Source organism: Catharus ustulatus, chromosome 3 (assembly GCF_009819885.2).
Source record: "Catharus ustulatus isolate bCatUst1 chromosome 3, bCatUst1.pri.v2, whole genome shotgun sequence".
Classification (NCBI taxonomy): domain Eukaryota; kingdom Metazoa; phylum Chordata; class Aves; order Passeriformes; family Turdidae; genus Catharus; species Catharus ustulatus.
This window is the reverse complement of record NC_046223.1, coordinates 70,099,132-70,112,783: the sequence shown is the minus strand read 5'-3', so window position 1 is coordinate 70,112,783 and position 13,652 is coordinate 70,099,132.

Here is a 13,652-nt window from a genome sequence, read left to right as displayed (position 1 = left end):
GATTCATTACATTAGTCAGCCATGTACATTCCAGTAGAAATGAAACCTAGCAGCCAGAAATAACACCAAATCTAAGTGGCTTCATAAGATTTGAAGGATTCAATGCATTTTTGTCTCAGCTGAGAACACTATACTCTGGCTTCTCAATTCAGAGGTGTTTTTCTGTGAGCTTCAAAACCCTGGAAAAGATAGCTAAGCTGCAAAACAACCTGTGCTTACATTTTAACTAAATTCATTGTGTGTGTACTAATAAGTTTCCTCAAAACCGGCTAATAGACTTAAACTAAAATAGCTTATAAATTGGGAATGAGAATGCTCATGATCACCAGAACTAAAGTGTTTTCAGACACTTGTGTCCTATTCTGAGCATTTCAGAGACTTATCTAAGAAAGGCTTTAACCTTGATCTTGTTGCCCCATTAAGGCACAGCTTCAGGGTTAATGATGGTGGTTTTTTGGTGGTACAGCACAAATGTACCTGTTCTCCCTTCCTAATACAGTACTCAGCAAAAGTACCCTTTTGTGGATGATCCCCTCACTGCTGACACGAGCCCAGTTGCTCTGATTTGTAATAGCTGGGCTTGTAACAGTGCTGGTGAATGTGCACATGATTTAGGATGAAAAGCAGCACCCCCCACACCAAGGGTGCTACAGTAGGAACAACTGAATAAATGCATCAGCCACCCCTTTTGCTGTATTGACCTACACAGGACCAGCCCAGCTGGAGAGACTTTCAACCAAACTCACTGCCTGTGATTGCTAATTGCATCCATAATTTGAATGGAGGTAATTTTGTAATGATCAAACACCCCAAGCAGCACAGGTGGCATCCCAGCTATCAATTACTTCCTGAAAGAACAAATCTCTACCAAATCTCCTTGGCAGACCTTACAAAACTGGATCTCAGGTTGAGTCTCTTCACTGCCACTTCCATAACAAATACTAAATTATTGAAGGACAGATGTCCCCATAATTTGGTTCTCCCACTCATGCAATGTGTTTGCAACACATCATTTCTGTCAGGACTGTGATGTATATCATGTTGCATATTTACCCACACACATAATTAATGTGTGTGAAAGATACTTGTGTCAGTCTTTTTTTTTTTTTTCTTGTTTATTTTGTGGGGTTTTGGGGAATTTTACTTGTTTTTGAGCTTTAAGTTGAGGGATGCAGAAGGAGAATATCTACTTGCTTGGCTTGCGAGCTACGCACTCAAAAAACTCCCAAAGAAGAGAAGAGACTGCAAACATCCAAGAAAGAAAGAGTTTCTGAGTGTATTCAAATTTTAACATTTGAAAATTACATCAAGGTAAATGGGAAAAAGATGGTCAAATTAACTGAAATAAAGTAAAGAAACAAAAAACAAAAAACAACAACAGCAAAAAAACCCCAAACAAACGCAAACAAACAAAAAAAACCCCAAAAAACAAAAAAAAAACAACAACCAAAAAACAGAACCAAACAAGCAAACAAAAACCCCCCCAAAAATAATCACAGAATGGCCTGGATTGGGTTGGCCTTCAGGGTAAGAGATGGCAAGTCAACTTTCTAAAAGTGGAAGTCATAGAATCATAGGGTCACAGAATATGCTAGGGTGGAAGGAACCCATCAGGATCACTAAGTCTAACTCCTGGCTCTGCGCAGGACACCACAAGAATCACACCTTGTGTCTGAAAATATTGTCCAAACACTTCTTAGACTCTGTCAGGCTTCATCCACACTGTTTCCTCCATGACAGTAGAGGTGTTTTCCCAGACTAAGACTGTTATTTGGCATCCTTGCCATTTGACATATTTGTCATTCAAACTGGCAAGCTTGAAGTGTGATCATTGTTTTAGAGTCCAAGACACTGCTCAGACTTTCCCCTTTTAGGACATGAGTGTTTGGGTGCAGGCCTCTCAAGTTCAGGAGTTCATAACCTTTATTCCAGGATCTTACTTTTTCAGAGATAAACCAGCGATTTCGGAATTGCTGCCAATTACTTCCTTAATCTTCTTATTAAGACCCCCTGGGTTTCAGTCTGAGCTTGGAGCATAGTGTCGGATCTATTCTTTGTTATGCCAGAAATTTCTAAAGATATTGAAAGGTAAAGCAATGCCTAAGTGAACCATTGTGTCCCGGAATTTTTTGAGTACTGGGGTATCATCAGAGTTTTGTGTGTGGTTGTCTTCTGAACAATCTCTGAACCAAAGGTGTGTCAACACAACGAAAACCAAATCAGATGAACTACAAGGAACATCATAGTAAACATGAAATTTTGTTGTGGAATGCCTTCTCTCTAAGTAAATACAGGACTGGACAGAAATTAAACGTAATTTTATAAGCTGAAAACCCTAAAATTCTTCTTGCTTGTAATCAAAACTTTTAATCAAATATATAAGCAAAGTGACAGGAAATTCTTAAAACAATCTGTGTTTGTTTACTTATTCAGACTGATGCAACTCTGGTATAAGCTTGATTTTTTAAAAATAAGCTTCTTGAGAAAATATGAAAAATGTTGTTTCCAGTCAAAAAATCATAGAATGGTTTGGATTGGAAATGACTGAATAGATTATCTCATTTCAATTCCTTACCATGGGCAGGGACACCTTGCCCTAGACCAAGTTGCTCAAAGTCCATCTGTCCTTGAACACTTCCCAGTATTTTTTTCTTGTGTGTATTCTCAGCCTACCCTCTTTCAGTGTAAAGCCATCTCCCCTCGTCTTATTACTACCTGCCTTTGCAAAAAGTCTCTCTCCAGCTCTCTTGTAGGCCACCTTTAGATACTGGAAAGTGCTGTAATATCTCCATGGACCCTTCTCTTTTGCAGCCTGAAAAACTTCAGTTCTCTTAGACTGTCTTCAGAAGACAGGTGTTCCAGGCTTATGGTCATCTTTGAGGCTCTCCTCTGGACTCGTTCCAACAGGTCCCCATACTCTCACTTTGAGAGCTCCAGAGCTGGTCACAAGTACTCCAAGGGTCTAGAAGTGTGTTTTAGGAAGGAAACTTTTATTTTATACTCTCTCTTTCTATCAATCTATGAAGGACTGAAAATGTGAAAGCAATGGAGGCAAAATACACCCTGGACAGTGCAGTTAATAGAAGTTGTGAGTGGATCATAAAGGATTTTTGGGGGCTTGCCCTTGTGATAGACATAAAGATAGACATACAGATTCATAGAATACAAGTCTTAACACTAGGCAAAGCTTTGTTTAATGTATTTAATTTGTGAAGTGGTCAAAACTGATAGGGAAAAAAAAGCCAGCTCTAGGAGGCTATGGTATAATTGATGCCATAGAAAATCATTCATGAAATAATTCCATTGAAACCTATATGACCACTGCAAAACATTTTGCAAGATGTTCCTTATCTGTGTAACCATATTGGGTGATTTTCCCCAAGGGAGCTTGACTTGTGAACTTCTCACTTACACTCTCAGGGTGTGAGTTTGGCTTTTATCAGCTTTGTAATTTAATTAACAGCAAATTTATATTTCTCATCTTAGTCTGATCCACAAGCAGTTATACATGTGAGGCTTCCTAAAAATATAACAAGACATTTTTGAAATTACATTCTGTCTTTCCCTTCTTCAGTGTTCAGAAAACCTGAACTTTATTGCACTTATGACTTCTGGTCAAGGTATTAATTTTTTTGTATTGGATACTTTTGATTTGTGAACTCTGGGAGAACAAAATAAATCAAGGAAACCAGTTACTTTGCCTGGACTGGTGGTAGTCCTCTAAAGGAAATCTTCTATCACCTGTTCTTTAAAAGTTTCAATTCTGCAAAAATAAGTTAGCTAATGAGTTTAAAAAAAAAAAAAAACTCCTCCCCACCTCCTCTGCCTTTTTCTAAGGCTTAATAAAACCCTTTTTTACTCTCTTTTTGTTTCTTTTTTTCCCCTTCTATGACTTCATTTGTATTAACATGTGAGTCCTTGTACTTTTCCAAGTTTATATTCTATTAAATGACACTTCGTAACAAATTTTGTTCACACAAAAATAGCACTTCAGCTGTAATCAGTGCTTAAAAAATTATGAGCAGTTTGTGTAAACCTCTCTTTTTTGGCACTGCTAGAAGTCAGCTGTGATTTCAGAGTATAATAAATGCATTTGGTTGAATTCCTCTGTTGTGCTGTGAGGAGAGCTTGTCTTTGGCTCATTTAGATTCTGAAGACTTTGTCCAGTGTCCAGATGCACTTTTAAAATGTAGTTAGGAGAATAATTACTGAATATATTGAAGAGCCATTCCTATTTTTTCCAGTTTATGCTCAGTAGATTTCACAATTGGTATAATTACTGCAAACTCAATTGGCAAAGAGCTATTATCTTCAATGGGAATAATGCCTACTACACTACTCAGTCTTATCCATTATTAATAATGTGCATTTAATAACTTGCAACTATTGGTCTTCAAAGCAGTCCCAAAATTGCTTAAGCTGCTTCTCACAGTGTTTGAAGCAAGTTAACAGATTCTGTAGCATGAAAAGACGGAAATACAAAATCAGTGCTATAACATTCATGGCTTTTGCTGTAGCTGTTCAAGGAATATTATAGTTGAATTAAGATGTAGCAAGAAAAAAATAAGTTGATCAAATCAGTCCTTCAAGTTGCTGACTATCTGAGACAAAACTCTGCTGGAACACTGAATTGAATATGTGATGGATGGTACAGAAAATCCTTCTTCTCACCAATAAATTACTCTAGAATAATACTGCTAGGTATAATACTGGTAGAATAATACTGGTAGGTAAGATATGAAATCTGGTTTTAAAGGCCATGTTGGATATTTTTCTCAATGCAAAAGTCATTCAGATTGCTTCAGAACAGATACATTTGCATAGAAACTGTCAAAAAATTATTTGAATTTTAACTGCAGATTGTTGAGCTATTTCCAAATCTGGGTAAAGCTAAGGTGAATTCCAGTTTCATAGCCAATCAAAAACTCAATAAAATGGTCTTTGCCACCTTTTTTTTTGGTTAAAAACATATTGCAATATCCCCATGTTATTCATTATTTTTTTTGTCAAATAACAGCCATTTTATCTCTCTGACCTTTAACCAGTGTGACTTCTTGACTAATTCCTAGTATTTTTTTGTGAAAGCAATATGACCAAAACATTTCTATGGAAATACCTTCGGCAGAAAATAAAATGGGTTATTGCATTACTGAAAATAGAAGGAAGTCATTCAGTAAGATCAAAGACCTTTTATGCCTGTGAAAATTGCCTGGCAGTACATGAGAATCCATGAAAGCAAAATGCCAAATTCTTGTTTGTATGGCAAGTCTGTCTCAAATATATTTCCTTGGGTTTTAACAAAGAGCAAGAATTTTCTTCACAATTATATGTTAGCAAGTAAGAGGGGTGGAAGATTGCAGCTGAGCATTCTGTACAGGGTGCCAAATTATGACTAAGTCTATTTTTTTTACCTCCAAAGTAAAGCAGGAAGGTTCATGATGATCTCCAAAATGTCTATGCAAAAGTCTGGACAAAACTATTCCTGGTCCATTGCTGCTCATAAAACAGACATATTGTAACAGCATATTGGTGAATTCCGGCAGATATAATGGGTATTTTCAAATAGTACCTTTTTCTTCTTGGATTTTTCCATTTGTGTATGGGGTTTTCCTTGTCTTCTGCAGAAAGTGCTGCACCCCCTAGCAATGTAGGATAAGAACACAGAAGTCCTGAAACCAAGGTTTACTTGAAAATCAGTAAATTTCTTCTTAAGTACTCAAGAATATTCACATGAGATACAAAACTGAACACAGACAAGTTGCCACCTCCAACAATTTGTATAGTCTCTTATTTTAAAGAAGGAATGTCTGACAAATAACATCCCAATTGCTGCCATTCTCGTCAGAAAATTGGTCCTCAGTACTTAGAATGAATACAAATATTAGCTCTTTGCAAAGCATTATAATTTTCAGGCAATCATACTAGTGCACTGCACTTTGATGCTGCCCCTATTCTAATTTTCTTGGCTGGTGACTACACTGTTAGTTCTATTATGTCCTGCCTGAATTTGCAGTGAAGGTCAGCCAACAATGCCACTAAATGATAAGTTTCACAACTCCTATTCTAGTGCTAAGAGAGTAACTGTGTGTTCTAGATAATTGTGTCTCAGGGATACTTTTAAGGAGAGAACCATATTCTCTCCTCACTCTCTGGTTAAACCTTCTACCTCCGTTCCCATTACAAGCATAACTCTACTCCACATTTCCTCAAAGGCATCCTGGACATCCCAGGTATAATTTTGCCCTCCAGACTGTCTGATACGATTGTCCCAGCTCTGGGTAGGGAATGGTCTACAGATCTGTGCTTCATGGAATAAACACGATTATGCACCTGGTTCCTAGCTACAGAGACATGTACAGTAATTTTACGATTATAAGCCGCACTGAGTATAAGCCACATCTCCGGGTGCTGGCAACTTTTCATTCTTTGTCCATACACAAGCTGCACCTGATTATAAGCCACACATTACAATACAGAGCGTGATGAAAGGTATCTATTCTATAACCATCTGTTGAGGGTGGGGGGCAGTGATCCTTATCTCAATGGCAGATATTCTGCTAATGGGCCATTCATTTGAAACCAGGCAAGGCATTGTTCTTTATCTTTTCACAACCCATCCTTCCTCCAGCCAGTCATTTTCTGCTAATGGCCCATTGAGTCCCACTGTGTGACTGATAAAATTAGTGCATCCCATTGGAAGTTGCTCCAGCCAGGGGGAAGAGCCCTACATTTCTTACCAAGATAAAAACAGAGGTTTTGGGACACTAAGGGAACCTCTTTCTCCACTGGACTCCAGAGGAAAACCGGATTTCTCCACATCACCACTGGACCTCCAGAGGGAAACTGAACCTTGTACAGGAACACTGCTTCAACTGAATCACATCTGTCACTGCAGGAGGATGCAGCCACCATTGAATGGGACTGCTACCAACACCCTGCCTGAGGGGGTGTCAGGTTGTACTCTGACTTTGTCAGGGTTTGGAGTTTGTTTCTTTGTAGTACTGTATTTCTGTTTTAATTTCCCTAGTAAAGAACTGTTATTCCTAATTCCCAAATTTTTGCCTGAAAGCCCCTTGATTTCAAAATAATAATAATTTGGAGGGAGGGGTTTACCCTGTCCTCCAAATTAAAACAGCAACTCTTTTTTCTTTGTCCGTATATAAGCCGCACCTGATTATAAGCCGCACTTTGGGTTCGCATCAAAATTTTAGTCAAAATGGTGCGGCTTATAATCATGAAATTGCTGTACAGACTTTTTAAAGCTTTCTTTCTGAGTTTTGAGAACCTTCAGCTCAGTTTTTCCGTACTTACTCTTCCAGCTTTGACCATTTCTATTTTTCTCTGCCACTCACAAGCCAGGTCCAGGTGCCAGCCCTGCACAGCATCCACCAAGGTTTTCCTTTAACTTGAGGCATTAAGTGGGGAAATTCTGCAACATCAAGCTGCAGCTGAAGTCTCTGCAGGGAGCAGCTTCCTCTCATCTGCAGCTGCTTGCATACCTACAGCAGGGCAAGAGTCTATACTGTCTTTTCACCAGTAGACAGTTTGCAGAGACACTTAGGAAATCATCCTTCCTACCCAAGAACATGCCTTAAACTTCTCCACTCCCATAGACTTAGGGGCATAAATAATGATGGGGGAAAAAAAAAAAATACAAGAAAAATATGGTCCTCTCTGTTTGGCTGGCCAGACCAGGCGACTCAACATCACTTCATCACTTCATAGTTGATGAGATGCAAAAAGCAGGAGCCATATACTTTCTTTATATTAATTTCCCATTAAACTTGCTAATTAATTAGTGTGATGCACAAAGAGATGCCAACATAATAATTCAGGTAGAATACTAGTTATTACAGGTCTTTTTTGTTTTTTCCCCTTCCAATGTCTTAGTGATTTAAATCTTGGTTCTGAATTTTCCAGGTTTGCTTGGCTTCAGTTTATGCTGAAGATAATTCTACTGTATTTCAAAGAACACTATGGGACCTCAGTTTTTCCACTTCCTGGAACTCTTTAAAATAATGTTAAAGCATTTTTATCAAGAGAAAAAAAGGGATTGCTAATACTTGGCCTACTGGGAAATTCAAGTAACTATGGGTCAAGAACTGAAGAGAGAAATTAAAGGAAGTCCAGCTTGTGTCTCTGTCTTGTTTATTTGCAGTTAATTGCCATGATTCTTAACACAAATTTATGATTTCTAGATACAAAATTCAAGGGTTTGGGCTCTGTTTCCAGAACTCCAAATGTTGCTCCCACATTCAAGACTGTTAGGACAGATTTTGAGGAGTAGGTAACTGTTGACTCATGAGTTACCTGACATCTGCATCTGAAACCATCTCCATGTGGTGTCTGAATGGGTTTATGTTTTTTCATAAATGATTTCTCCTGATTCTGTTTCTAGTTTGCTCCCTGTAAAAAAAAATCTCCTTTCTATTTTTTTCAATTTTTATAGATGTAACAGACTTTTTTAGTGGACCATGATGTCAGTTTCCCCAGGGACAGCGATCCCATAAAGCTAAGAGGCACATGATTAGATTAGCAGCTTAACTACACCTCAGTGTCAGGCTCTGAAAAAAAGAACAGTAAATTACATAAAATGGTCAATATAATCTATACCACTCAATGCAGGATGTGACATCCACAAGCAACATGCATTAACTTTTTAATGCAATCCACTGATTGCATTATAAATCACAGATTTGTGTATCAGGGATAAGAAAAGCCTATCCAAAAGGTCATCTACTCCAGAATTTTTAAAAGGACTCTCTAATTGGTTTCTGAGAAATTCAAAAACCACTTTGCATGGTTTTTTCAGATTTATTTACAAGCCTGTTAAAATTAGCCTGCACTTTGTATATTCTTCCTTTATTTTGCATTTTGTCTGCTTGTTTGAATAAAGGAATGCTTCAGTGGGCTTTTGATAAGTATTTTATTATTTCTGCAGTTGTTTTTCATATCACATAGATTACAAAAACGATACAAAGAAATTTATTGATTTAGTGTATTTTTTCCCAGTTTGAGATGTTATTTTCATTTACAGTACTTTCAGTGTTTAGTTTCTATTTTGTCCATAATGTTGTGAGATTTACTGAAGTGCCACAAATAGGATTGCAAAACTCTGGGACCTATCATTCAGTATATACTACTTTCAGTCCTTCAAACTCAAGGGAGCTACACTCCTTTTTTCCTGCTGGTGGTCTGCAGGAGGTGGGGGGAACAAACCCTGAAAAGACATGAAGGGAAAAGTAAATAACCCACATAATTTTAGCATAAGCAGTCACTAGCTTATTGTCTGACCATAATCCAGTATCATATTAGCAGCTGGACTCCTTCCCTTTCTTTTTCCTCTCATTTTTCAGTCCTCTTGCTGAGCCTATCCTTTCACATCAAAACTTGCAAACAGATGGGCAGCTCCTGAGAAAATTTCCCTGGGACCTCTCTAGGTCCCAGAAGTAGCTGCTTCCACCTGATTCTTCCCACAGACAAGATGATGCAAAATCTTCATCTCCACAGAAGCTGTCAGGTGCACTTAAAAACCTCTCAAAGTCACATCTCCCAGTTTTGCTCAGAGTTTCATCAACCAGCAGGTACTGCTCTTTTTATTCTTCAGTTTGTTTTGCCCTTTCACTCTCAGGGACTTTTACTTCATTGAGTCAGGAGATGCCCAGTAAACATTCTAAGGGACTCCCCAAACTATTGCCTGTGCCTTTGTACTCCTAAGCCTGTGCAGAGAATTGTAAGCTTGTTATTAATATAATGGTCCCAAGCACAACAAAGGCTCCCACCTGCTCCTCTGTGGAAGGGTGCCTTGGCTCCATAACAATTAGCATCAATTACAGCAGGAATGGTCAGGGGCTGCAGGTGCAGGATTATCCCCCTGATCTTTCACTCCCAGAGCCCCCTCTGATGATGGGAGCAGGAGGCAGGCAGAGGAGAGTCACATGCCTTTCAGTGTTTGTGGTGGGCATTAGCAATTCCTGTCATTTCCAGAGCTATAAACTCAGTTAGTTTCAGGAAACTAAACAGAAAGCAGGGTCCTTCTCTTTGGCTACAGTTTGCCCTGCTAAGTGCTCCCGTGCTTGAACACGCCCACTCATGCCTTGGTGTCCATGCATTAGCCACAGGAAAAATAATTTCATGGTAGAATATGTGAAGGAAAACAGGATGTAATAATAGTAGTAATGATAATAATAGTAGCAGTGGTAGTAGTAATAAGAACCAGACCCACAGCTGGCTGGCTGAGTGGCAGACAATGGCAGGCATGTAACACGCTTGGATAGACCTCATTTCACTGCCTCGGTTTTTAGGTGCAAATGTGATGCCAGACCCCTCTTTAGTTTCAGTGTGCACTGTTACAGCCACTTGCAAAGGTAATCAGTGCAATGTTAGACATACTTCAGGTAATTCAGGTAGCACCTGACAGGTCATTTTAGAGAAATGCCAACCAACTTTTTTTCTAACAAACTGGTGAATTTACAAGGTAAATTATACCTGAACTCAGACACCGCAGTATCTTCTAAGTTTCAGAGATAATATTTTTTAATGTTTAAATATTGCTCATTTTTTATATCCCCTCAAAAGAGTAAGGGTAGGTTTCTTACCAGGGACAAGTAAAGTTCTTTATGTATAACATTTTCTGTATATAATAAATATTTTTTTAATTTAGTTTTTTTTTTCATGTACAAAACTACATGTATCACTTGTTGTCTGCTTAAAAATATTCACCAAATAGGGGAAAATGACGGAGAAATCAAACTAATCAATTAGAGAGGAAAAGAAAAGAAAAAACAAACAAACAAAAAAACCCCATAAAATTACAGAAAGGCTATTCTACTTGGAAGGGACCCACAAGGATTATTGAAACCCAAGTCTTGGTCCTGCACAGGACCACCCCAAGAATCACATCATGTGCTTGTGAATATTTTCTGAACGTGTCTTGAACTCTGTAAGTCTTGGTGCTGTGACCACTTCCCTGGGGCAGCTGTTCCTATGCCCAGCCACCCTCTGGGTGAATTACCTTTTCCTGATATCAAACCTAATCCTCCCCTGGTACAACTACAGGCTATTCCCTTGGAACCTGTCACAAGCTAATCAGTCAAGAGATCAGTGTTTGCCCCTCCTCTTCCCTTCACAAAGATGTTGTAGACTGCAGTGAGGCTGCCCCTCAGTCTCCTCCAGGCTGAATAGACCAAGTGACCTCAGCTGCTCCTCATAGAGGTTCCCCTCAAGGCCCTTCACCATCTTCACTGCCTTCCTTCTAATACTTTCTAATAACTTTATATCTTTCTTATATTGTGGTGCCCAAAACTCCCCCAGGACTGAAAGTGAGGCTGCCTCAGTGCGGAGTAGAGCAGGACAATCCCCTCCCTTGCTTGGCTGCTCATCTGCTCTTGCTAAGTGGTGCTTTAAAAGCGAACAGCACCAATGGACCCCAGCTCCTTCAAAAGTGTCTTTCCAGGGGAAAAAGTGAAAGAAAAAGAATTTTTAAGCCGCTGCTTTTCCAGAAGAGCAGCATGAAACAGAGATGGGAATGATCCCAGAGCAACAGAGGTCAGCTGCACCCGGGATGGAAGCTGCTAAGGGAGAAGAAAACCTTTAGATATTCTAGTAAGTCAAAAATATCCCTCAAGCTTGTCTTTTTGATCCAAATGTAATGAAATATTAGGAGAACAGTGTGTTGTGTCTGTCTGTTTCTGGCATTCTTTTTCCCCAAAAAGTCTCTAACATTCTATAAGGGAAAAATAGGTTGCTTTATGAATACTCTGAGCTAATTAACATTGGATATCTCATTGTTCATGGTTTCTTCCTTTTTTAATGTGAAAGTTTGTCCGGGAAAATAGAAAGACCTAAAACTCTAAATGGTGAATTTGACATCCATAATGTGAAATATTTACATCATTTACTCTAATGACATTACTTCTTTATATTATATGTAGGATGACAGCAGCAAGGGATGTTAACACATTCTCAAAGAAACATTGTTTGGTTTTGCTTTATGCCAAGCCCTGACACCCTCTTAAATATTTTTGACTTAGATATAAGCCTGAGAATATAACCATGTAAAAATAGCATAAGAAGAGAACCAATGGTATGGTAGTCAAGCTGGACACATTTAAGCATGCATCACTCTGACAACATGGTATTCCAAAAAAAAAAAAAAAAAAGAAAGTAGCATAAGGGCTGGTAATAGCATCTACAATTAATTATGTTCTTTGTTGTAGAAATTTTTCTTTTAAATTAGGTTGAACTCACCACTATTGCTCACGGATGTAAATTCATCAACAGTGAGAAGACATGGTAGATCTCGCTAAAGAATATCTATTCAGTCCTCCATGTCAATAGCCATACCATTTTCGTGGAGTAGGAGATGACGTGGGATTGCAACCACTTCAGATTTGCAAATGTTTTTAATGGTAGAGACCGTAAGTGCTTTGGTTTAAAAAAAAACTGTAAATGTCATGACAGTTGGAGTATTGCATGTTGAAGGAGTGAAACCACATAAGGAAGTTTGCAGTTCAAACTTTCATTGTTAAAAAAAACAGCAAAAAAAGGACACTATGCTTCCCTCAAGAGAAAGTACATACAAAGTGTCACAAATCCTCATTTTATCTAATACAGTGGGTGAGAAAGAAGGTGGAATGTGAGATCTGTGATGGTCTTCTACTAAAATTGTGGTGTGGGAGAAGAGCAGACCATGTATTTTTAGGAGGAGGGAGGTGATTTTGTTGTATTTTTTATAAGAACTTTCTGCAAGAGAGGAAAGACATTTTCTACTGCTAGAGAAAATTTTACACAATGCAGGAGCGGGGAAGTAATTTTTAACTGACTGGGAATAAGTATCAACAAAATAAAAGGGAGGGCTCTTTACAATAAATGCTATAGCCTCACTTGTAAAGGCACACTGGTAATTGAAAATTGAAAACTGCATCCTGATGCTTCAGCAGTTGGAAAGCAGTAAAAGTGACTGAAAAATATCCTCCACTGGAGGGGTTGCTCTCCTCTTCTACAAGAATGCCAAAAACACTTCTTCTGTGTGGATCTCATCCCCCCAAGCCAAAACAAACAAACAAATAAATAAATAAATTGGTCACAGACAAAGGATAGTTGTTGAATTGCCATTCCAAGCACAAAGAGGGAATTGAAGGGAAGGAGAAGGGAGGGGAAATCCCTCCGTGTTCATGAGTACGCATCAAAGAAAATCTTCTAGAAATCTGAAGACTTGGATAGGAGGGAAGAAACAAAGTCTTGATAAGAAACTTGAAACAATTCAATAAACCCCATTGTGTGCACCCATTCAGTGGGTTCAAGTTACACATTTACAGAAACGTGGGGTGGTTATGTGCTGATATCCCCATATGTGTGAATTCCGTGTCTCAGGGACTCAGCAAGTGTGCTAAAACTGTATGTGAAAATTTGTTTTAATGTTTCAAGTTTTATTAAAGAGAAGTCATTAACCCATCTTTTCCTTCGCTAGCACTTTGCTTTATTAATTTTAGATAGAACATAATTTTTATTGATTTTAGGCATTGTGTAAATCGGTTATTATAGGACATTAACTAATTAACAGCTACAGCAGGTAGTGTGGTATAAAAAATGTGTGTCATGCCAGAATATGTCACAAAAACCTATGAATAACTGTAATAATGACAAAAGTA